At 43.9% G+C, this 24921-nt stretch overlaps 1 protein-coding gene across 1 annotated transcript in view; it reads right to left on the reverse strand.

Moving 5' to 3' along the window:
* Positions 1–24921, reverse strand: part of CFAP299 (cilia and flagella associated protein 299) — a 2020143-nt gene that overhangs the window by 160462 nt on the left and 1834760 nt on the right. The gene's annotated exons all lie outside the window — the stretch shown is intronic.

Consider the following 24921-nt stretch of genomic DNA (forward strand, 5'->3'; position numbering starts at 1 on the left):
ACTGTAACCTCTCTCACTGAATCTAGTTATACATTCACCCTGAGCTTTGTGTAGGTTCTTTTCATTGCTGCAAATGCGTTTAAAACGCAACAACTCGCCATATGATATATTTTGTACCAGGTGCCCAGGATGGGCAATACTGGCATGCAAAATGTCATACCGGCTGTTAGTTTTCTATGGAGTTGTGTTTCAAGTTTGCCATTCTCAACATATAATTCAACGTCCAAGAAATTCACAGCAGTGTTGCTAATGCAAGCAGTAAAGTGTATATTAAGTTGGTTCTTGTTAATTTGATCAATTAATTTTTCTGCATCTGATCGTGTGCCTTGCCAGACCAAGAACAGGTCATCAATGAACCTCCACCACACCATTACGTTCTTGGTCATAGCCTCCTTATGTTCTTTCATGAGAACCAGCATATACATATATATATATATATATATATATATATATATATATATATATATATATATATATATATATATATATATATATATATATCATAGGTTTCACACCAGTTATAGTTAGGTGGAAATTTTACTCGCATAAAACCATTGAAATTCCCACGTTATAGTTAGTTGGACTCACTATAACTTGCGCGTGCAATGCACTGCTGATGACGTCACATATTACATCACTCATGACATGGTCAGTGACATCACTCATGACATCACTGATGACATCTCAAATGACATCACTGATGACAACATCCTTGTGACAAAGTGGCAGACCTCCTATCAGCATAAAATAACCTTTGACACACACATTCAAAAATCGAAACTAACATTTTCTTAAAAAAGGAGAAACCAATACCAATTACAACAACTTATTAGGTAATTCCAACATCTACATACACATCCACTCATTCACCAACAGTTCTATATAGTCACTCATGCATGTACTTACTCATCATATGTACTCATACACCTATACATCCTGTTACACACTATTACTCATCCATATAGTTACTCACACACAAATTCACACATGCAAATAAACTATCAAAAAAACATTTACTTGATTATACTGCTATATACACACCACTACACATACTTCTACAGAAACAGAAACATATTTACTCTCTTAAACAATCAATTATAAAAACACATACTCACTAACCCACCCATACACACAATCATCCACCCATACAGTCTTGCACACATGCTGTCTTCAAAATACATACAAATAGTGAGTCACTCATTCATGCATCTGTGCTCTAAGTAATATCCCCCATCGAACCATACAGACACTGATACTGATACTCAAAAAAACAACTAATAACCCATATACACACTCATGTAGCTACTCACCAACCCATGCAGCCACTTATACACAAAGTGAGACACAGATACAGATATTTAAATATTTAAACATTACTCGCTAATATATGTATTCACTAAGATACATTTAATAAGTCAGTTAACCAATCAATTTTACACAAAAAAACTCCATTTAGACATTTATTTACCCATTTATTCTTCCATCAACCTTTAGATATACATATATAAAAAATATTTATTTTTCAGAAAGATACACATTCACTGGATGATGTCATCAGTGATGTCATTTGAGATGTCATCAGTGATGTCATGAGTGATGTCACTGACCATGTCATGAGTGATGTAATATGTGACGTCATCAGCAGTGCATTGCACGCGCAAGTTATAGTGAGTCCAACTAACTATAACGTGGGAATTTCAATTGTTTTATGCGAGTAAAATTTCCACCTAACTATAACTGGTGTGAAACCTATGGTTTTTTCAGTGAATTTAATAGGTTTTTTAAATGCTAATTCCTAACTAAAACTGGTGTGAAACCTATGGTTTTTTCAGTGAATATATATATATATATATATATATATATATATATATATATATATATATATATATATATATATCCAACAAAGCAGGAACCCAATTTGAAGGAGGTCTCTGGACACAAAATTACCGTTGTGCAAGTTTATTGGCAGCAGGCAAGCAGGAGATTCCTCAATAACTCACATCAGTCAATTGTTAAGCCATACGCGTTTCGGGGCTCTTGCTGACCCCTCATCAGTGGCTCGCAGTTCAAAGTAAATGAAGGCGTCATGCTTCGCGCACTAAATAATGTTACCGGCATCCGCCTAAGTGGGCGTGGCCAATCGCATGGCCTTCTGGATGCTGGAGTGCGCAGCGTTTTCCTCAGCACCGCGTTGTTGCTGTCATATCGGCAAAGCAGGCACCCCCCTGCAGAGGCGCATCCTTTTCGTCCTTCCTAATATTTCAAACACCATCCAAATGCCACTGATGAGGGGTCAGCAAGAGCAAGAGTTGGATGTTTAACGGCTGCCTCAGGTCGTGAGGAGAGGTCCACCGCTGCATTGCGGGTCCTATCGAGCATTTGGATGGTGTTTGAAATATTAGGAAGGACGAAAAGGATGCGCCTCTGCAGGGGGGTGCCTGCTTTGCCGATATGACAGCAACAACGCGGTGCAGGGGAATACAGTAACCCACTTCTACCCACTTGGGAGAGACTTTGTTTTATTTGTGGATGGAGCGCACCCACTGAGGAAAACGCTGCGCACTCCAGCATCCAGAAGGCCATGCGATTGGCCACGCCCACTTAGGCGGATGCCGGTAACATTATTTAGTGCGCGAAGCATGACGCTTTCATTTACTTTGAACTGCGAGCCACTGATGAGGGGTCAGCAAGAGCCCCGAAACGCGTATGGCTTAACAATTGACTGATGTGAGTTATTGAGGAATCTCCTGCTTGCCTGCTGCCAATAAACTTGCACAACGGTAATTTTGTGTCCAGAGACCTCCTTCAAATTGGGTTCCTGCTTTGTTGGATGTTTAACGGCTGCCTCAGGTCGTGAGGAGAGGTCCACCGCTGCATTGCGGGTCCTATCGAGCATTTGGATGGTGTTTGAAATATTAGGAAGGACGAAAAGGATGCGCCTCTGCAGGGGGGTGCCTGCTTTGCCGATATGACAGCAACAACGCGGTGCAGGGGAATACAGTAACCCACTTCTACCCACTTGGGAGAGACTTTGTTTTATTTGTGGATGGAGCGCACCCACTGAGGAAAACGCTGCGCACTCCAGCATCCAGAAGGCCATGCGATTGGCCACGCCCACTTAGGCGGATGCCGGTAACATTATTTAGTGCGCGAAGCATGACGCTTTCATTTACTTTGAACTGCGAGCCACTGATGAGGGGTCAGCAAGAGCCCCGAAACGCGTATGGCTTAACAATTGACTGATGTGAGTTATTGAGGAATCTCCTGCTTGCCTGCTGCCAATAAACTTGCACAACGGTAATTTTGTGTCCAGAGACCTCCTTCAAATTGGGTTCCTGCTTTGTTGGATGTTTAACGGCTGCCTCAGGTCGTGAGTAGAGGTCCACAGCTGCATTGCGGGTCCTATCGAGCATTTGGATGGTGTTTGAAATATTAGGAAGGACGAAAAGGATGCGCCTCTGCAGGGGGGTGCCTGCTTTGCCGATATGACAGCAACAACGCGGTGCAGGTGAATACAGTAACCCACTTCTACCCACTTGGGAGAGACTTTGTTTTATTTGTGGATGGAGCGCACCCACTGAGGAAAACGCTGCGCACTCCAGCATCCAGAAGGCCATGCGATTGGCCACGCCCACTTAGGCGGATGCCGGTAACATTATTTAGTGCGCGAAGCATGACGCTTTCATTTACTTTGAACTGCGAGCCACTGATGAGGGGTCAGCAAGAGCCCCGAAACGCGTATGGCTTAACAATTGACTGATGTGAGTTATTGAGGAATCTCCTGCTTGCCTGCTGCCAATAAACTTGCACAACGGTAATTTTGTGTCCAGAGACCTCCTTCAAATTGGGTTCCTGCTTTGTTGGATATATATATATATATATATATATATATATATATATATATATATATATATATATATATATATATATATATATATATATATACAAACAGATAACCGGCTCAACACCGGTTGGTAAGGAGGCACTCACTCAGGCAGAGTAGTTTTAAACCAACAGCTTTATTTTAGCTTCCTCGTCTAAACCCAACGCGTTTCGCCTTCAGCCGAAGGTTTGGTCACGGGTGTTGAGCTCTTAACACGAGCCTACTTTTATGTTTAGTGCACAGTGAAAAAACAAGTGAAATGCAGTTGCATTATGGGAAACGTAGTTTTAACATGTGATAAGTGTTAAGGTGCACTTTTTTAAAAAGAAATAAACATTTAGAGTTATTTGCTTAAGGAATTGCGGTGAATTAATTCATACATTGATGGCAATTTATAATTTCAAAGTCTTTGGTGACTGTTATTTCACTTGCCATTCTTGTTCTTTCGTTTTTTACAATCTCACTGGTGAGTATATTCATTCAAGAAAGGGGATTGTTCATTTTTGTATTCAGTTTATAATGGGGTTTGCTTGGTTTCTACAATTTAGTCTTTTCACAAGTGTACGTGCAGTTCTTCAGTTTGATTGAGGCCTCTTGGCTCTAGGGTTCTGAAGGCAATGATGTGTTTAGATTCTTTTTGCCTCAATGCTTTCCTACGGTTTCCACCTCTTTCTGAATCTGCCTGTTGGTCAATTGCGCAGTATCTTAGGGTTTCCCAGTTGTTATCATGGTGTTGACTCATGTGTTTAGCAATGGCATTAGATTGATCTCCATGGGTGACTGCTCGCGTGTGTTCTAATATGCGTTTTTCGGCCTCAAAGATGGTGCTTCCAATGTAGATTTTTGCACATGGACATGTTACCATGTACACAACAAATGTGCTTTTGCACGTGAGATGATGTTTAATCTTCCATTTCTTACCTCCGAACATTTCAATTTCCTTGGTTGCTGATGCTATTCTACAGACCTTGCATTGTCTGCAAGGCCAAAATCCTTGGCGGTGCAACCAGGTGAGGTTTGAGATGTCTTTGAAATGGCTGTGAACCAATTGATCGCCCAAGTTTTTTGCTCGGCGAAAGGTAACATTTGGATGCTCCCCAATGATTTTGGCCAGAGTCTGATCTGAACGTAGAATGCCCCAATGTTTTTTTGAATGCCCTGGTCACTAGTTCTCTCTCTGCACTGTAAGATGTGATTAGTCTGATTTTCTCTTCTGTTTTTGTTGTTTTAGTTCCATGTAAAATTTGATTTCTTTCTTTGTCGATCACTCTTTTAAGACATTTTGCCACAGTCATTGGTCGATATTTTCTCTTGATGAATCTGTTCGAGGCCTGTATGCTATGCTTCTGGAATTCCGATTGTTTTGAACAATTTCTTTTTAGTCGAAGAAATTCCCCATACGGGATGTTTCGCTTTAATTTTTCTTCGTGAAAACTTTGTCCATGTAAAATGGAATTGGTGGCGGTTTTCTTTCGATGTAATGTAGTTTCCAGACGATTATTCTCGATGTAAATCTCTGTGTCCAGGAATACTACTCTTTCACTACTTATTTCGTAGGTGAACTTGAGGTTTGTGGGGGTGTTATTCAACCTTTCAAAGTATTGTTCAAAGTCTGTTTGTTCTCCGTACCAGATTATAAAGAGATCATCTATGAATCTCAGCCATAGGATAGTCTTCTTTTTCCATGCATAATGTTCCGATTTCCAGGCTTCATTCTGTTCATACCACCCCATTGTGAGATTGGCATAATTGGGTGAAAAGGAGAAACCCATGGCACATCCACGTATCTGTTGGTAGATTTTTTTGTTGAACAAGAAATTGTTGTTATATAGACACAGGTGGATCATTAAACACCACGAACTCCGGTAAGAGCAGACCTGAAAACCCGCAGCACGATAAAGAAATGTGTCACCTCTCTGCAAAATAATTGTGATAATAAGCGCGACCGTTTTTCTTAGAACACTTAAGAAAACACGTAAACACAAGTGACAATTAGTAGTGTTTCTGTACCAAAAGTGTTGCAAAGCATTTCAAAAAACTTTATTGATCAAGACAGCACGAACACTAACACATTACGGACATTGCCACACTGTTTTAATAATCAAGGACTCAGGCAATTGAAAACCAACAAAAAGGAATAAGAAACCTATACGGTGCTTAGAAGAATAATACTAAAATAAAAACACTCGTCATGGAAGAAAGAGAAGCGAAAAGGACAGCGGACATTCACAATCTATTCACCAGTAAAGGGGCAACTAATATAGAAAGAGGTCAAATTGGCACACCTTCTAACACAATTAGAGATAAATTAAAAAATTGGGAACGCCTCTCTAAGAGAGAAATCAATAAATGGTGGGAACTTCTAAGCCTGCAAAAATATATGGAGGTAAAAAGGATACACAGAGGCCTGCGATTAACACTTATGCCAAGTCACCAAGACACAACTAATGAGTTACTTCAGGAATGGGGGGAACACCTCCTAGATTCATCTATGGGCCTGATGGCAATACTCATCAAACACATCGACAAGATCTTAAAAGAAATTAAGAGTGAATTAAAGACAACTGAAGAGGAAATCAACTCCCTAACTCTAAATGAAGACCAACAAAAATTAAAAGCAGACATTCTAAAGAATTTAGAAAAACATGAAGCACGTGTCAAAGCTCGCCAACAACATAAATTTCAACGGGACAAAGCGGACTTTGAGGAAGGACGCATCTTCACTTTTGGAAAACAACGCATACAAAAAAGAAACAAGCAATCCGCACAACATGAGGGATATGAAACCTCAAGCTTTGATTCACTCACAAGTCTTGAATTAAGTGACCAGGAAGAGCAAACAACACAAAACACAGCACAACAATAAAAAAAGACCAATTTGTTAATAGAAATGCAAAAGGCATTGGAACAGCAGCAACAACAACAGCAACCAACAAGGGGCAGAGGCAGGGGCAGAGGACGACCACGGGGAAGTGGAGGAAAACCAGAAGAGGACAGAGAGGCAAGAAATGAGGCAAAGGAGAATCCGTGGTCTACAGCGAGACTCAGACTACCACGACGCTAATGGACCCTTGCCCGGACTCACAAGAACTAAATATAATCAATCTCTCATCAAGAACCCTAACGCAAATGGAACAAGACACCTTGAAGAAAGGATTAAACCTCTGCCCAACTGCCCACATAAATATTGCGGAGACCCGTGTAGATCTGTACAAATACACGAGAAAATTAAAACTGGCCAAATTCTACGCAAAAAAAATTACCAACAGACAAACACAACAAAGACAAACATCCAATATCAACTTGAATGCAGAAGATGCCATGGCACTCTCCACCCTAATGACAATGGGAGCAATGACAATTTCACAAGAAGCACAAGAACTAATTGCAATGGAAGATACAATTGAACAAGATGGCGCTAATGAGAGTGGTCTCAAACAAAAATCCAAATATAATCCCATGTTACCACCTGGCAATAAGATCGATATATTTCAGGAGTTAGTAATTGATGAGTTATATAAAATTCAACCAAATCAAACCAAAAACAACTTGACTCAGAAAGAAAAAACAATTATAAAGAATCTTTCGGAAGACAAGAAAAATTAGATAAAACCAGCGGACAAGGGCGGGAATATCGTCCTTATTAACAAAACAGACTACATAGACGAAGCCCAACGCCAATTAATGGATACAAACTGTTATAAACTCTTGAAACAGGATCCTACAACAGCACTGCAAGAAGAAATCTTGCAACTGCTCAACAATTGGACAGTAACTGGCCTAATAAGTGAGGATGAACAAAGATACATGACAAATACATTTCCAACATTCCCCACATTTTATTGCATACCAAAGGTTCATAAAGACAGTCAAAAACCGCCGGGAAGGTCAATTGTGTCAGCCAATAATTCGCTACTAGAAGGGATTTAAAACTACATCGACCTCTTCTTAGCGCCCTTAGTAAGAGAATTACCATTGTTCATAAAAGATACTACAGATCTCCTAAAACAATTAGAAAAGATTGTCTGGAAATCCACCTTCAAACTCATCACTATGGACGTGACATCATTGTACACAAACATTGAACACCATATTGGCATAAATGCATGTAAATATTATTTGGGGAAAAGAAATATAAGATACAGGGAACATAATGAAATGTTGAATCAAATGATCCACCTGTGTCTATATAACAACAATTTCTTGTTCAACAAAAAAATCTACCAACAGATACGTGGATGTGCCATGGGTTTCTCCTTTTCACCCAATTATGCCAATCTCACAATGGGGTGGTATGAACAGAATGAAGCCTGGAAATCGGAACATTATGCATGGAAAAAGAAGACTATCCTATGGCTGAGATTCATAGATGATCTCTTTATAATCTGGTACGGAGAACAAACAGACTTTGAACAATACTTTGAAAGGTTGAATAACACCCCCACAAACCTCAAGTTCACCTACGAAATAAGTAGTGAAAGAGTAGTATTCCTGGACACAGAGATTTACATCGAGAATAATCGTCTGGAAACTACATTACATCGAAAGAAAACCGCCACCAATTCCATTTTACATGGACAAAGTTTTCACGAAGAAAAATTAAAGCGAAACATCCCGTATGGGGAATTTCTTCGACTAAAAAGAAATTGTTCAAAACAATCGGAATTCCAGAAGCATAGCATACAGGCCTCGAACAGATTCATCAAGAGAAAATATCGACCAATGACTGTGGCAAAATGTCTTAAAAGAGTGATCGACAAAGAAAGAAATCAAATTTTACATGGAACTAAAACAACAAAAACAGAAGAGAAAATCAGACTAATCACATCTTACAGTGCAGAGAGAGAACTAGTGACCAGGGCATTCAAAAAAACATTGGGGCATTCTACGTTCAGATCAGACTCTGGCCAAAATCATTGGGGAGCATCCAAATGTTACCTTTCGCCGAGCAAAAAACTTGGGCGATCAATTGGTTCACAGCCATTTCAAAGACATCTCAAACCTCACCTGGTTGCACCGCCAAGGATTTTGGCCTTGCAGACAATGCAAGGTCTGTAGAATAGCATCAGCAACCAAGGAAATTGAAATGTTCGGAGGTAAGAAATGGAAGATTAAACATCATCTCACGTGCAAAAGCACATTTGTTGTGTACATGGTAACATGTCCATGAGCAAAAATCTACATTGGAAGCACCATCTTTGAGGCCAAAAAACGCATATTAGAACACACGCGAGCAGTCACCCATGGAGATCAATCTAATGCCATTGCTAAACACATGAGTCAACACCATGATAACAACTGGGAAACCCTAAGATACTGCGCAATTGACCAACAGGCAGATTCAGAAAGAGGTGGAAACCGTAGGAAAGCATTGAGGCAAAAAGAATCTAAACACATCATTGCCTTCAGAACCCTAGAGCCAAGAGGCCTCAATCAAACTGAAGAACTGCACGTACACTTGTGAAAAGACTAAATTGTAGAAACCAAGCAAACCCCATTATAAACTGAATACAAAAATGAAGAATCCCCTTTCTTGAATGAATATACTCACCAGTGAGATTGTAAAAAACGAAAGAACAAGAATGGCAAGTGAAATAACAGTCACCAAAGACTTTGACATTATAAATTGCCATCACTGTATGAATTAATTCACCGCAATTCCTTAAGCAAATAACTCTAAATGTTTATTTCTTTAAAAAAAAAGTGCACCTTAACACTTATCACATGTTAAAACTACGTTTCCCATAATGCAACTGCATTTCACTTGTTTTTTCACTGTGCACTAAACATAAAAGTAGGCTCGTGTTAAGAGCTCAACACCCGTGACCAAGCCTTCGGCTGAAGGCGAAACGCGTTGGGTTTAGACGAGGAAGCTAAAATAAAGCTGTTGGTTTAAAACTACTGTGCCTGAGTGAGTGCCTCCTTACCAACCGGTGTTGAGCCGGTTATCTGTTTGCATCTATAACGACTGGTTCTGTCGTCTTTAGGAGTGCACCTCGCCGTAATCAAGAGCGCCAGCGTTCCACCCCAGAACCAAAACCTGAAAGCGAATATATATGTATATATATATATATTCACTGAAAAAACCATAGGTTATAGACCATATATAGTTAGGAATTAGCATTTATAAAACCTTGAAAATTCACTGAAAAAACCATAGGTTATAGACCATATATAGTTAGGAATTAGCATTTGAAAAACCTTATTTTACTCACACAAAACCATTGAAATTCCATATATAGTTAGTTGCACTAACTATATATCGCGCACCCGCAATCCACTGCTGATCATGTCACATATTACATCATTCATGACATGGTCAGTGACATCACTGATGACATCACTGATGACATCTCAAATGACATCACTGATGAGATCACTGATGACGTCATCCAGTGACTGTGTGTTTCTGTAAAGTTTAAATATGTTTTACATATTGAAGAATGAGTAGATGTATAAGTGTCTGGACGAAGGATTTAGTAGGTGCATGACTGAATGTATGAGTGAGTGATTAAATGTGTCTCACTGAGTGCATGGGTTAGTGACTAAACTGTCTTAATTTGTGCATCATTATGTCTGTTGTTCTGTAAACTGCTGCATGTGTTGATCATTAGCTATACGAGAGGCTATATGTGTTATTAATTGGTTGCCCAAGTATTTCTATGGCAGATTGAGTTTGTGTGGTGGTGGCTGGAAGGTGTGTGACTCTATGCATAGATGTGTGAGCAGTTTATTCACTAGGTGTATGAGTTCAAGAGTGCATGTGGAAACAGCTACATGGGCAGTTGACTGTGTGCATGAGTGTATTGATGAGTGAATGGATATCTCAATGCTACATGTCATAGTAAGTACATATGTAAAACACAGTACATGTGAGAGTTGGCATATATAAATAACTGTGCATGAGAGCCACTGAATGAGTGAGTGGTTGTATCGATCATTGTGAACTTGTATCAGGGATTGTATAAGAGAGTAAATATGTGTTAGTATTTGTTTCAATAAGTAAGGTGTGTTTAACTGTATAGTTGAAGAAATGGAGGTGAGATTGTTTCTTTGCATGACTGACTGGGTGTGTGAGTAACTCCATGGATGAGTGGCAGTGTGTGAGTGTCTGTATACACTGAGTGTATCTAAGGTTATATTAGAGTCTGAAGAGGTTTATCGTATTAGCACAAGAATGATGTCAAATGAGATGTCATCAGTGATGTCATCAGTGATGTCATTTGAGATGTCATCAGTGATGTCATCAGTGATGTCACTGACCATGTCATGAATGATGTAATATGTGACATGATCAGCAGTGGATTGCGGGTGCGCGATATATAGTTAGTGCAACTAACTATATATGGAATTTCAATGGTTTTGTGTGAGTAAAATAAGGTTTTTTAAATGCTAATTCCTAACTATATATGGTCTATAACCTATGGTTTTTTCAGTGAATTTTCAAGGTTTTGTAAATGCTAATTCCTAACTATATATGGTCTATAACCTATGGTTTTTTCAGTGAATTTCAATGGTTTTTTAATAGCAAATATCATAAGCTGTCGAATGTCAAGTACGTGGTAAGTGAAAACATTTTCGTGTTTATGCACACTGATCTGCTTTGAATGGTGCCCCCCCCCCCTCATTTCTATTAGGAGTACTCTCTCTTTGCAGATAGTGAAAGGTAGTTAACGCAGGCCTTTGCCCCCGTTGTAATCCGTCGTGCCTGCTTCTCTCTCCATTTGATTGATTGTTATCCAAGTATTTACTGTTTTAGAATTAGTTCTCTTTGGTTCATTCTCTATTTACAAACAAACACAGAGTCGCAATACTCTGTTTAGTCTTTGCAGATAACGAAAAATCGTGTAAAAAAAAAGAAAAGGAATCGAGCAAAATCAGTAGGCCACTAATGGGATCTCTTTTTGACCTCGCTAAAATAGAAACATTAGGAACAACCCCTCATGACAAATACAAAACTAGTGAGATGAACTGAACTCCACACAATGATGGCTGCAAAACAGCTCGGCTCCGCCACCCACCCCGCCCAAAATAACGATAAAGAGCGGCTGCCATGATTGGTTGCGGAATGGCCACAACGGAGCTACGAAATGGTGGTACTCTCATGCTAACCCCAGCTTCAGTCTGAAACATCCAGAAACACTGTAGACTACCAATTCGATCAGTTCCGGTAGCGCCCCAATGTAACCCGGTAGAGAAGAACTAGCCCTCCCCTCTTTGACTGATGGTTCTTGTTGCCTGTCCCTTCTGTTGTCATTTAACAGAACTATTTAGCCTGCTGAAAGGGGTTGTGTTTCGACCGCTGGTTGGTGGAGACATTTTGACTATATTCTGGACCTGCGTTGTCGCGTAATGCGTCATATGACGCGCCGTGTTAGCGCATCCGGAAGTCATCCGGGGCGCGCAGCGCGTAACGTAAGCATAACAAGTCATGTGACTTGTTAATAAAACTTTTCATTGGTTCATTTTACTTTTCTTATTCTAATGATGAAAGCCTTGGTCATATCACCTAAAAATTACGCTTTTAATTACTTCCGAACATTATTTTTTCTTAAATATATGTTATAATGTTCCAGGCTAATGTACTTTCCCGGAAATTTTACAACTGTCCTGCAAGTAAAATATATTCTTTTTTCGAGAAAAAGAGCGTTTCTTCGTCCCATGACGGAGCCGTTGAGCAAAAGAGGGTCGACCTGCTGTCTTAGTCGCCGATACGCCTGAATATGAGATTCTTATCGATCACTTTATGTTGCAGGAATAGAAAACACAACAGCCCTTGACCATTTATCTTTACTGCGTTCCTTCGTATTATACCTTTTACCCTTCATGTAATTGGTCTGCTTTATTTCACTTGCCTTTTAATGATTCTAAAACAGTGACTATTATTAAAAACTTTACCAATGTATATACTACTACCATGTTTTCTTTTAAAAACCTTTATTGTGAAAATGTCATTATACAAATACGAGCCTATAACCACGTGGGCCTGCCACGGAGCAAACTGTAATCGTATATGATGAATAGACATTTACACTGTAGAGGAACGTAACGGGCGGGCCATTAGGTTGCAAGAACTAAGGTGTCTAACAGTTACGGAATCGGTGGACGTACATTTTATAATTAAAATACGACAGGGCCAGTTACAATAAAATTATCTAGATATACATTTGCGGGCAAGTACCATGGGTGACGTTAATTCGAACTTTCAACAGTACAGTAATCAATAACACATCAGAACTTAATATCAATAGGGATGTCGAAATAATCAATCAATTCTCGTCCCCGCCCGCCATGTGCTTCAAAACTGCATACGTATCTCGTGATTTCAAGGTTCTGCAACCAGTACACAACAAGGAGTTACGAGTCCCATTTATTCCGGCGCCATTTTGGGCGAGGACGGGCAGGTCCAGGATATAGTCAAAATGTCTCTACCAACCATCGACTATGATGATGTTCATATGCTGTATTTATTAGAGTAACACTCATCTGTCCACATGAAATTAATTTACCACAATCTAAACATGTCATTTTAATCTTTCCAAAGTTCTTCTAAATATTTGGGACCGTTTCCCTTGCCTCTGAAGCTCTCAGTGCCACTTCTTTGATGAATGTACTAGCAGGTCAGGGGTTCTCCTCCAAATCTCTCTTTTATGCAGCACTATAATTAATTGGTGCCACCTCTCCATATGACGATGCATGGTATAGTTACCACAACTATATTTTTTTTCGGTTCCTCTGGAGAGTTCATCGTGGCAGATGAAGCGTGTAACGTACCGGGCATTTACCTTTTTTTGCATGTACAGGAAAGGAAAAAAAAATCGAGCGTCCAAGTTCTAAGGTGTCCCAGGGCCATTTTAGTGGACCAGGCCCAAATCCAAAGAACAGGCCGCCATTTTGAGAGTCCTCTTGCAGCCGCCTGTCGCTGTAGCATCAAGAGCAGCCGAAACTCAGCTGAATGGCAACTGAAACGGTAAATGGGCGCCCCACTACATTTCAGCATTGTAGGATGACCACACCAGTACAGCAACTTGCTAGACATCACCTCGGTGCCATCCGGATCTCGGCGCCCCACTGCAGATGAAGTGCCTCTCAACTATGAAACCACCACGGTGACATCCGGATCTTGGCGCGTTGTGCTGCCTTCGGCCTATTCGCACATCGGTCCGCTACTGACGCCATCTCACAGGCTAATGGGGTGACCCACGCCGAGTTTCAGCATTGTAGGATGACCACACCAACTTGCTAGACATCACCTCGGTGCCATCCGAATCTTGGCATCTCAACGCCTAGTGGTATCTTCCATACATAAAATATTGTTACGCTGCCTTTGGCCCCATTCGCACATCAGTCCGCAACTTAGACATCACCTCGGTGCCATCCGGATCTTGGCATCTCAGCGCCTTGTGGTGTCAGTCAGAAAATATTGTTGCGCTGCCTTTGGCCCCATTCGCACATCAGTCCGCTACTGACACCATCTCACAGGCCAATAGGGCGCCCCACGCCGACTTTTACCATTGTACGATGGCCACACCAGTGGCACAACTTGCTAGACATCACCTCGGTGCCATCCGAATCTTGGCATCTCAACGCCTAGTGGTATCTTCCATACAGAAAATCTTGTTACGCTACCTTTGGCCCCATTCGCACATCGGTCCGCAACTTAGACATCACCTCGGTGCCATCCGGATCTTGGCATCTCAGCGCCTTGTGGTGTATTCTCTTCAGAAAATATTGTTGAGCTGCCTTTGGCCCCATTCGCACATCGGTCCGCAACTTAGACATCACCTCGGTGCCATCCGGATCTTGGCATCTCAGCGCCTTGTGGTGTCTTCTACTCCGAAAATATTGTAGAAAATATTGTTGCGCGGCCTTTGGCCCCATTCACACATCAGTCCGCTACTGACACCATCTCACAGGCCAACAGGGCGCCCCACGCCGACTTTTACCATTGTACGATGGCCACACCAGTGCCACAACTTGCTAGACACCACCTCGGTGCCATCCGGATCTTGGCATCTCAGCGCCTTGTGGTGTCTTCAAATCAGAAAATATTGTTGCGCTGCCTTTGGCCCCATTCGCACATCGGTCCGCTACTGACGCCATCTCACAGGCCAACGGGGCGCCCCACGCCGACTTTCAACATTGTAGGATGGCCACAGAAGTGCGACAACTTACTAGACACCACCTCGGTGCCATCCGGATCTTGGCGCGTTGTGCTGCCTTCGGCCTATTCGCACATCGGTCCGCTACTGACGCAAACTCACAGGCCAACGGGGCGCCCCACGCCGACTTTCAGCATTGTTGGATGGCCACACCAGTGCGGCAACTTACTAGACACCACCTCGGTGCCATCCGGATCTTGGCGCGTTGTGCTGCCTTCGGCCTATTCGCACATCGGTCCGCTACTGACGCAAACTCACAGGCCAACGGGGCGCCCCACGCCGACTTTCAGCATTGTAGGATGGCCACACCAGTGCGGCAACTTGCTACACACCACCTCGGTGCCATCCGGATCTTGGAATCTCAGCGCCTAGTGGTGTCTTCTATTCCGAAAATATTGTTGCGCTGCCTTCGGCCCCATTCACACATCGGTCCGCTACTGACGCCATCTCACAGTCCAACGGGGCGCCCCACGCCGACTTTCAGCATTGTAGGATGGCCACACCAGTGCGGCAACTTACTAGACACCACCTCGGTGCCATCCGGATCTTGGCGCGTTGTGCTGCCTTCGGCCTATTCGCACATCGGTCCGCTACTGACGCAAACTCACAGGCCAACGGGGCGCCCCACGCCGACTTTCAGCATTGTTGGATGGCCACACCAGTGCGGCAACTTACTAGACACCACCTCGGTGCCATCCGGATCTTGGCGCGTTGTGCTGCCTTCGGCCTATTCGCACATCGGTCCGCTACTGACGCAAACTCACAGGCCAACGGGGCGCCCCACGCCGACTTTCAGCATTGTAGGATGGCCACACCAGTGCTGCAACTTGCTGGACACCACCTCGGTGCCATCCGGATCTTGGCGCGTTGTGTTGCCTTCGGCCTATTCGCACATCGGTCCGCTACTGACGCCGCCTCACGTACCAACGTATTTTCTCCGCATTTTACACCCTATGCCGCATAACAGGTCATGTGACTTGTTTATAAAACTTTTCATTGGTTCATTTTACTTTTGGTTTCCTAATGATGGAAGGCTTGATCATGTGACCTAAAAACAACACTTTTCATTGGATGAAAACTTTTTTTTTTTCCCAAACGATGAAAGCCCCACCTTGTTTCTGGATGTTTCAGACTGAAGCTGGCGTCAGCATGAGAGCACCACCATCTCGTAGCTCAGTCGTGGTCATTCCGCGAGCAATCATGGCAGCCGCTCCCAACCAGAAGCCTGCAGGAGTCGGAGCCCCCAAAACTTTTGATGAATTCTCAAGGCGGAGGGGACGCTTTCGAGAATGGGGTCCAAGACCTAGCAGACAAGCGTCCGATTTCCAAGGTGTCCCAGGGCCATTTCAGTGGACAAGGCCCAAAAAGGAAACAGCCTGCCGCCATTTTGAGAGTCCTGTGACAGCCGCCTATCGCTGCACCGCAAGAGTGGGCGCAACTCAGCTGAATTGCGGCTTTTGACACAGTGGACCAAAAACGGACGGAATGGCAACTGAAACGGTAAAGGGGCGCCCCACTACAACAGATGACACTCCACCTGGAGAGGCCCGTTCACGCCGCCTCCCCCGGGGCGCCCCACGCCGTTATTCGGAGCAGCATTGTAGGATACCAAAACCAGTGCGGCAACTTACTGGACATCACCTTGGTGCCATCGTTCTGCTGCCTTGGAACTATTCGCGCAACAGTTTGCTACTGATGACCCACCCCCCGCGACGCCCCATGCCGTTATTTGCTGGGTGGCAACTTACTAGACATCACTTTCGTGTTATCTAGATTTCAGCGCGTTCTGCTGCCTTGGAACTATTCGCACAACAGTTTGCTACTGATGACCCACCCCCCGCGACGCCCCACGCCGGAAATCTGGACGTTGTGCTGCGTTGGGACTATTCGCACAGCCGACCGCTACTTCGTTGTTTTTCCCTAAAAATGTTTATATGTTATTACTATTTTTGTTTTCTTGTATATATTTATAAATTATTAAAGTTTTATAATCTTACTACTTTGTCGGAGTGCTATATATTTTTAATGTGACACATAATTGTAAAAACTTTGATGTACAAAGAGTCATCCCTGGAATCTTCCGCTTCAGGCTCGGTCCCCTCCCCAATCACAATACAGGATGGTTTTCAGATAATAGCAACGCTTCTGCTGTGACGGATCTCATCGAGTGTGGGCCTTGATCTACTATAACTCCTTTGAAGAGGGGTGATTCTTTACAGCTGTGGCCATAAACTACATCTGCAGGGCTAGCTGATACCCTAGGACCAGCCTGGACAATCGGACACAGAGGAAAAGGAGTGTCAGAGGGTGCGGTAGTGAATAGGGCGAAAGGGAGGTGTCGGGCGGGCACAGGGTGTGATTCTCAGGGAAGAGCAGCGCAGATGGGGGGAGGTTTATTACCCATGCATAAGACAGAGAGCGGGGGTGACCACTGCCTGGGGGAGATGCTTGCGAGGGTGGGGAGCCATGCTAAGGATCGACAGCGTGCACAGAGTGGGTCTGGTCAAGGCATCTAAAATGGCTGCCGTGCATGACAAAAGTGTGGCATTTGAAAAAAGACAAGATGGCGCAGACAATGTTTTTCAACACTTCCTGATTTCCTTCGAATCGAACGTTAACAGACGTTGGGGCATATTACCAAAGTTAAGCGATATTTATCCCTAACGATGCTTAGCAACGATTTTTTTACCGTCAGAAATTATCGCAGATAAACCTTGCTATTATCAAGGTTTATCGGAAATACGATAAAACACGACCGCAATGCATTAATATCGCTGAAAACTCAGCGATATTCATGCATTACCGAGCTAATGCTCTTAGCCATGTTATCCACCTCCCATTGGATAACATGGCTAAGAACTGCTCAGGGCAGGTGGTAGCTTTTGGAGATATTCGCGCTTATCTCGAATATTTCCAAAAGTTGATAATAGGAGATAGCGATGTTAGCGACTGTTTCCAGTCGCTAACATCTTGGCATGCCCACTTTGCATGTCATTAGTGATAAATATCACTCACATGCAAAGTGGGGCCCAAGATGGTCGCTATATTCTACTAGCCGTCGCTAACTGGTGTTAGCAACAGCTAGGTAATACACATATAATTTTATCTCCGCGAAGCGGAGCGCTGTTACAGATATATATCTTGTTTCTGAACGTTAATTTCTCAAAATGCACTGAAGCACATATATTGAGACCTAGCAAAGTTACATCGGGCTACCAGTCCCTACAATTTTGCCAAGTTTCGTGCAAATCCATTCAGCTGTTCGATCCTACCGAGAGACAAGATGGCGGCCGCTACGGACTGTTTGGAATGTTTACAGACACCGGAGAGCCAATCAGCTTCGCTTCGCAAAGCTCCGTAACGCGAAAAGTACGCGAAGCGGTGCGCTGTTACAGATATATATCTTTTTTTGAACGTTAATTTCTCAAAATCCACTGGAGCACATATATTGAGATCTAGCAAAGGCACATCGGGCTACCAGTCCCTACAATTTTGCCAAGTTTCGTGCAAATCCATTCAGCTGTTCGATTATTATTATTTTTATTTTTTTTTGCCCCGCGGGGCCCTTTTAAAACCTCCACATCAAACCTAGGGGGTGAGCGACAATGTACTATGCCCCCTTATGGTCATTTGCCCCTTCGCTTTGGCCTCCTCTTGTCTCTCGATCCTACCGAGAGACAAGATGGCGGCCGCTACGGACTGTTTGGAATGTTGACAGACGCCGGAGAACCAATCAGCTTCGCTTCACAAAGCTCCGTTGCGCGTAATGTACGCGTCCTGGGACGCTGCCAGGTCCGCTGTTACAGATATATATCTTTTTTTAAACGTTAATTTCTCAAAATCCACTGGAGCACATATATTGAGACCTACAAAAGGCACATCGGGCTACCAGTCCCTACAATTTTGCCAAGTTTCGTGCAAATCCATTCAGCCGTTCGGGCTAAAAGTGAGGCCAACCGCCCTATGGAAAACTCAATGTTAAAAACACGTTTTGGGACCCCCCTTTTTTCTCGGCCCCCCCCTTGACGAACCCCCCCCTAAATTTTCAAGGGCTGCTCAGAAACAAAATGTGCCATTTTCCTGAAAATTTCAGCCAATTCCGTCCACAAACGCCAAAGTTATTAGACATAGAATTTTCAAAAATCCCATAGAGAAAAAATCCTAACTATATATACCTACTGGCGACCGCCAGTAGGTAATATATATATATATATATATATATATATATATAGATATATAAAATTTCTATGGCAAAATGAAACCCCTCATTTTGTTCCTTTTCAAATTAAATGTATTAAGTGTTACCACTTTATTCAAATCAAGATGACTTCAGGTGTGCCATACTTTTGTCATAAGTAAGACTGTTAGCGTTCTAGTTGTTCTTTAGAACACTCTGGGACATTCTGTCATTGGGCTATAGTTGGGCTACATCTGGCTGATATTTGGGCTACATTTGGGCTCTTTTGTCTCTGGTGGCCATCTTGGGAGACTGCATATCAGAATTTTTTTAATGAAATATAAGAGGATTTGAGAAGTCACTCAAAATGTGCCCTAATTTTTCTTTCTTCAGCAATAATCATAATTTCTATGGCAAAATGAACCCCCTCATTTTGTTCCTTTGCAAATTAAATGTTTTAAGTGTTAACACTTTATTCCAATCAAGATGACTTCAGGTGTGCCATACTTTTGTCATAAGTAAGACTGTTAGCGCTCTAGTTGTTCTTTAGAACACTCTGGGACATTCTGTCATTGGGCTATAGTTGGGCTACATCTGGCTGATATTTGGGCTACATTTGTTTTATTTTGTCTCTGGTGGCCATCTTTGGGCTATATTGGGCTACATTGGGCTACATTGGGCTACATTTGGGCTCTAACATATATATAGCCCAATGTAGCCCAATATATATTTTTTCAAAGTTAATTTTCGTAAAAACCACTGGAGCATATATCTTGAGACATAGCAAAGGCACATCGGGGTACCAGTCCTTACAATTTTGCCAAGTTTGGTGGAAATCCATTCAGCCGTTCGGGCTAAAAGTGAGTCCAACCGCCCTATGGAAATTAACATGGGGAAAACACGTTTTGGGACCCCCCTTTTATCTCGGGCCCCGCTTGACGGATCCCCCCGAAACTTTCAGGGAAGGAGCGGAGCGCAGCGAGGCAAGGTTAAGGAAAATTACAGGCAGATCCCCCATTCGGCGCCAAAGTTATTCCCAATAGAATGTTGCGGATTTCCTATGGAAAACGATCCTAACTATAACTACCTACTGGCGACCGCCAGTAGGTAATATATATATATATATATATATATATATATTCACACAAAAACCATAGGCTTCAGGGACGTTATAGTTAGAAATTAGCATTTAAAAAACCTTAGAAACTCACTGAAAAAACCATAGGTTTCAGGGACGTTATAGTTAGTTGGATATTTCACTCGTACAAAACCAGAGAAATTCAGCTGTTATAGTTAGTAGAGCTAACTATAATTTGCGTCCCCGCAATGCACTTTTGATGACGTCACATATTACATCACTCATGACATGGTCAGTGGCATCACTGATGACAACTCAAATGACATCCCTGCTGAATGTCAAAGGTTTTTTAAATGCTAATTTCTAAATATAATGTTCATTAAACCTATGTTTTTTTCAGTGATTTTAAATTATCATCCCATTCTCAACCTGGTGAAAACTGCCGATATCGCCAGTTTTCCAGCGATAGCTTCCGCAAAAAAAATCGCCACAAATGAGAGCGACAAATAACGCTAATGATATGCAGAGTAGGCGTTCCCGTGCAAAAATAACACAAAAACACCAGTTCCCGATATTTTCAACGACCAGCCAAATCTGCGATACAATCCAAAAACAGGCAAAAAGCCGTGTTAGCAGTAAGAATTTAACATCTGCCTTTTACTGGTGTAAAGCAGGACGACTACCTACAGTATGAAAGGGAGCCCAGCCCAGAGCCACATCTGAAGACCATAGAGCTACTGATCATGCAGCTCCGACACCCAAGAAGGCCACAACACCCACCGCCACCACCCCCAGGACCTCCCCCTGGGCCATCCCCCCTACCACCACCGAGGCACCGCAGAACAGTACAGCTGACCTTCCAAAAACGGCATGGCCCCTCAGCCACACAATAGCTGAATGTTGGGCGATGTGGCTACCAAGTATGTGTGAAGGACGCAAGTCACCCATCAATAACAATGCAAATAATGCCAAGTCTAGCAGTGATGTGCAGGACAGACCTCACTATGCAGAGCACAGACCTCTCCATGTGTACATATACTGCTGGTGCTTGTAGTGTTGTGGACAGTGGACGCAACCATGTTACCTCAGACAGTGGGGAAGATCTTGGTCATGTAGATGCGCCCCCTCCTGTAAGCGGAAGCAGAGTGGGCTGGTCCAACGAACGCCTCTCACGCGTAGAAGTGTGAATAAATAGGCCAGGGCTCTGGGTATGGTTCACTTCTGGGAAGGTCAACATGTCTGTCAGAGCGGCGGCCCTCACCCTGCCATGAGGCCACCACCGTGACCACCGGCCTCCACGACACAAGCCCCCTGCAAACCCAGCAGCACAGCACCGCAGAGTTATGTTTGTACAGACTAATGCCTTCGATGTACGCTGTGAACAGCAGGGCTCACAATTCAGATCGAGTCTCAATTGCAGATGACGCAGACCCGTATGCAACATGCATTGCTACCAGTGCGGACCGCCCGGACCACGCATCATCGTAGGGTGCACACATGCCGAGTGCTTCAGGTGCCACTAACTCAGTGCACCACAAGTCATCGCCACGTAGCCTTATTAAGGCACAATTCATTAGACAAAAGACATTGCTACCAGTGCGGCCCATTCGGACCATGCATCATCGCAGGCTCTGCACACACTGAATGCTTCTGCTGCCACTAACTGTGCAGCTCAACTCAACATCACATAGCTGTGGGCCCTTGCTGACCACTGCCTCCGGCCTACACTGCAGTCATCAGGGCTCACAATTAAAATTAAGTCTTGATTCATTAATTGCAGAGTCCAGTAGGCAACTGACTATAATGTCCCTAAAACCTACATAATATCCTTTTAGTATCCTTGCTTCAAGAACTGGTTTTATATCAGGTATAGCTTTAATACCATGACCAAATTCATCTTGCAATTCCAAAGGAACACTGAATGGCAGTCTACACTGTGGACAGCAGAGCACACAGTTCAAATTCTGTTTTGATTTATTAATTGCAGAGTGAACTGTAATCTATGTCCTTGGATTTTGTCAAGAGGAAGTGACAAAAACCATTCCTTGATGTCAGTGCTGACTACTGCCTTCGACCTACACTGCGGACAGCAAGCCTCACAATTCAGATCAAGTCGCGATTGCAGATGATGCAGTCCAGTAGGCAACAGACATTGCTACCAGTGTGGCCCTCCGGGACCACACATCATCGCTGGCTGTGCACACGCTGAATGCTTCTGGTGCCCTTACCTCAGTGCACCACAACTCATGGACCCGTTATGATAGAATATTTTGTGTATGATTTCAGATATGCTGCCCCTACCTCATGGGCAGCATAGACCCTTTATGATTGAATCTCTGTGTGTGACCTGATAATTACTGTTGCACTTGTTTCCAGCACTAACCATTCCCTGAAGGCTGGCTTACACTCACCCATCTTTGGACATGTGACCCTGGTAATAAAAAGGAGCCGAACGCATATTCCCGTACCCAGTTCCACTATCTATCTAACTGTGTCCGTGTGTTCATTCTGTATGCATGATGCTGCCCCTGGGCCCTACCACATTACATTGTACTGTGGACAGCACACACAACCATATTACCTCTGGCAGTGGGGAAAACTTTGGTTATGTAACTTCATCTGGGTCATTGTATAAGTATATAGGTAGAGACTGGATCATTAGTGTACTGCAAGGAGAGTGTACAGGGAATTTATAAGTACTCGGGGATTGGCGGAGTGATTAGATAGGTACATATGTTGGCGGAGCCTAACCCCCGAGCACGAGCTTGGCTCTAACTGGCTGCCCTCCATGTGCCAAAAACTGAAATTTGGGCTTTGCATGGCCCTGTATTGCTACAGCTGCAACACTCCACTGAATGTGCAATAAACATTCATAACCACACAGATATGTCATGTCCACAATCTTTCATGTGTGGAAGTATGGATGAATGTAGGATCAGTGATTCCCCCAACTTCCATGTTGGCCATGTTGTGGGACTTGGGTCACAGAGTGACACATTGGCGCTTGCGGCCCGCATGGTGGCAACACTACAACAGAGACACCCGCATCAGTTGATTCCTCATACAGCCCAGGACAGAACCATGCCCAGAGCTCCGGAGTCATTGTTCACAGCCTCACGCAGGACTGGCATACGCCAGGCCAGCCCACTCCACTTACACTTACAGGGAGGAATGACAATGCTACATGTCCCAGGTCTTCCCTGTAGTGATCTGCTGATCACAGGTCTAGTTGTCAGCATGCCACAGCCACTCCCTCACAGCTGGTTTACACCCACACCACACCCATGCAGCACAGGCATCACAGAACATGTGACTGAGCCAATAAAAAGGGCCAGGCGCACGTGCCTGAGGCCATTTCCATTCTCTCCCATGACTTGAAGTACACAGAGTTGGAGGCAGCTGAGGCACATTGCCCGACACGGGCCTCCTGCCACGTGACATTGACTTGAATTCCACTGAGTTAGTGCCACCAGAGCTGAGCGGGTGTGCAGCCTGCAATGATGGGTAGACCTCGATACACCATCTTGGCAATCAAGACACGATTTGAATTGTGAGCTCGGCTGGACTGCGTGAACGCCAAAGGCAGCTGGCTGTACAGACATGCCTCCTTGGCGAGGTGCAGCAGGATGTGCTGGGGGTCTGTGCCGTGGAATCCAGCGACAGCTGAGGAGGTTGCTTCGGCACGTGGTGGGCCCTCTTGGACACACGCTGGTGGCGAAAGGTGAGGAGAGAGGCTTGTTTGCGCAGCGGCGGGCAGTTTCGTCTGTGCAGTGGGTGTGGATGGTGTGCAGCAGCCTGGGTGCGCAGGGGCGGGCAGACACCTCTGGGCAGTGGGAGTGGATGGTGTACAGCAGCCTGAGTGTGCAGGGGCGGGCAGACACCTCTGGGCGGCGGGAGTGGATGGGGTGCAGCAGCCTGGGTGCACAGGGGCGGGACAGCGAGGCGTTTGCAGTTGTATGTACTATACCATTACTGATTCTATACTATGTTTCAGATGAGTGAGCTTGAGGACTGCAGTATGTCCCGGCATGTGGTTGGAGACACACCAGTGGCGGAAAGGTGAGCTGTGAGGGTTTTGTCCGCAGTGTCGGCACTCACTCTCCCTCTCCATCTCTTCCTTGCTCTCTCTCTCACACTCTTTCTCTCTCTCTTCCTATTTCTCCCACCATTTTATTTATTTCTCTTTCTCTTCCTCTCTCCCTCCCTTTCTCTCTTCCTCTCACTCTTTCTCTCTGTCTACCTCTCTCACTCTTTCTTTCTTTCTCCCTCTCACTCTTTCTCTCTTTCTCTCTCTCTTGCTCTCCTATGATGGGCACATGACACACAATCTTATCTTACTTTTTGTCTTGCAAGCTGTGATTCACAGATTGTGGACCCCCCGACACGGGCCTCCCGCCACGTGGCGATGACTTGAGTTCCACTGAGTAGGTGCCACCAGAGCTGGGCGGGTGTGCAGCCTGCGATGATGCGTGGCCTCGATACACCATCCTGGCAATCAAGACCCGATTTGAATTGTGAGCTCGGCTGGATCGGGTGTATGCCAAAGGCAGCTGGCTGTGCAGACATGACTCCTCTGAGGTGTGCAGCAGGATGCGCTGGGGGCCTGTGCCGTAGAATCCTG

The sequence above is a fragment of the Lissotriton helveticus genome, chromosome 2_1 (assembly GCF_964261635.1).
Source record: "Lissotriton helveticus chromosome 2_1, aLisHel1.1, whole genome shotgun sequence".
Classification (NCBI taxonomy): domain Eukaryota; kingdom Metazoa; phylum Chordata; class Amphibia; order Caudata; family Salamandridae; genus Lissotriton; species Lissotriton helveticus.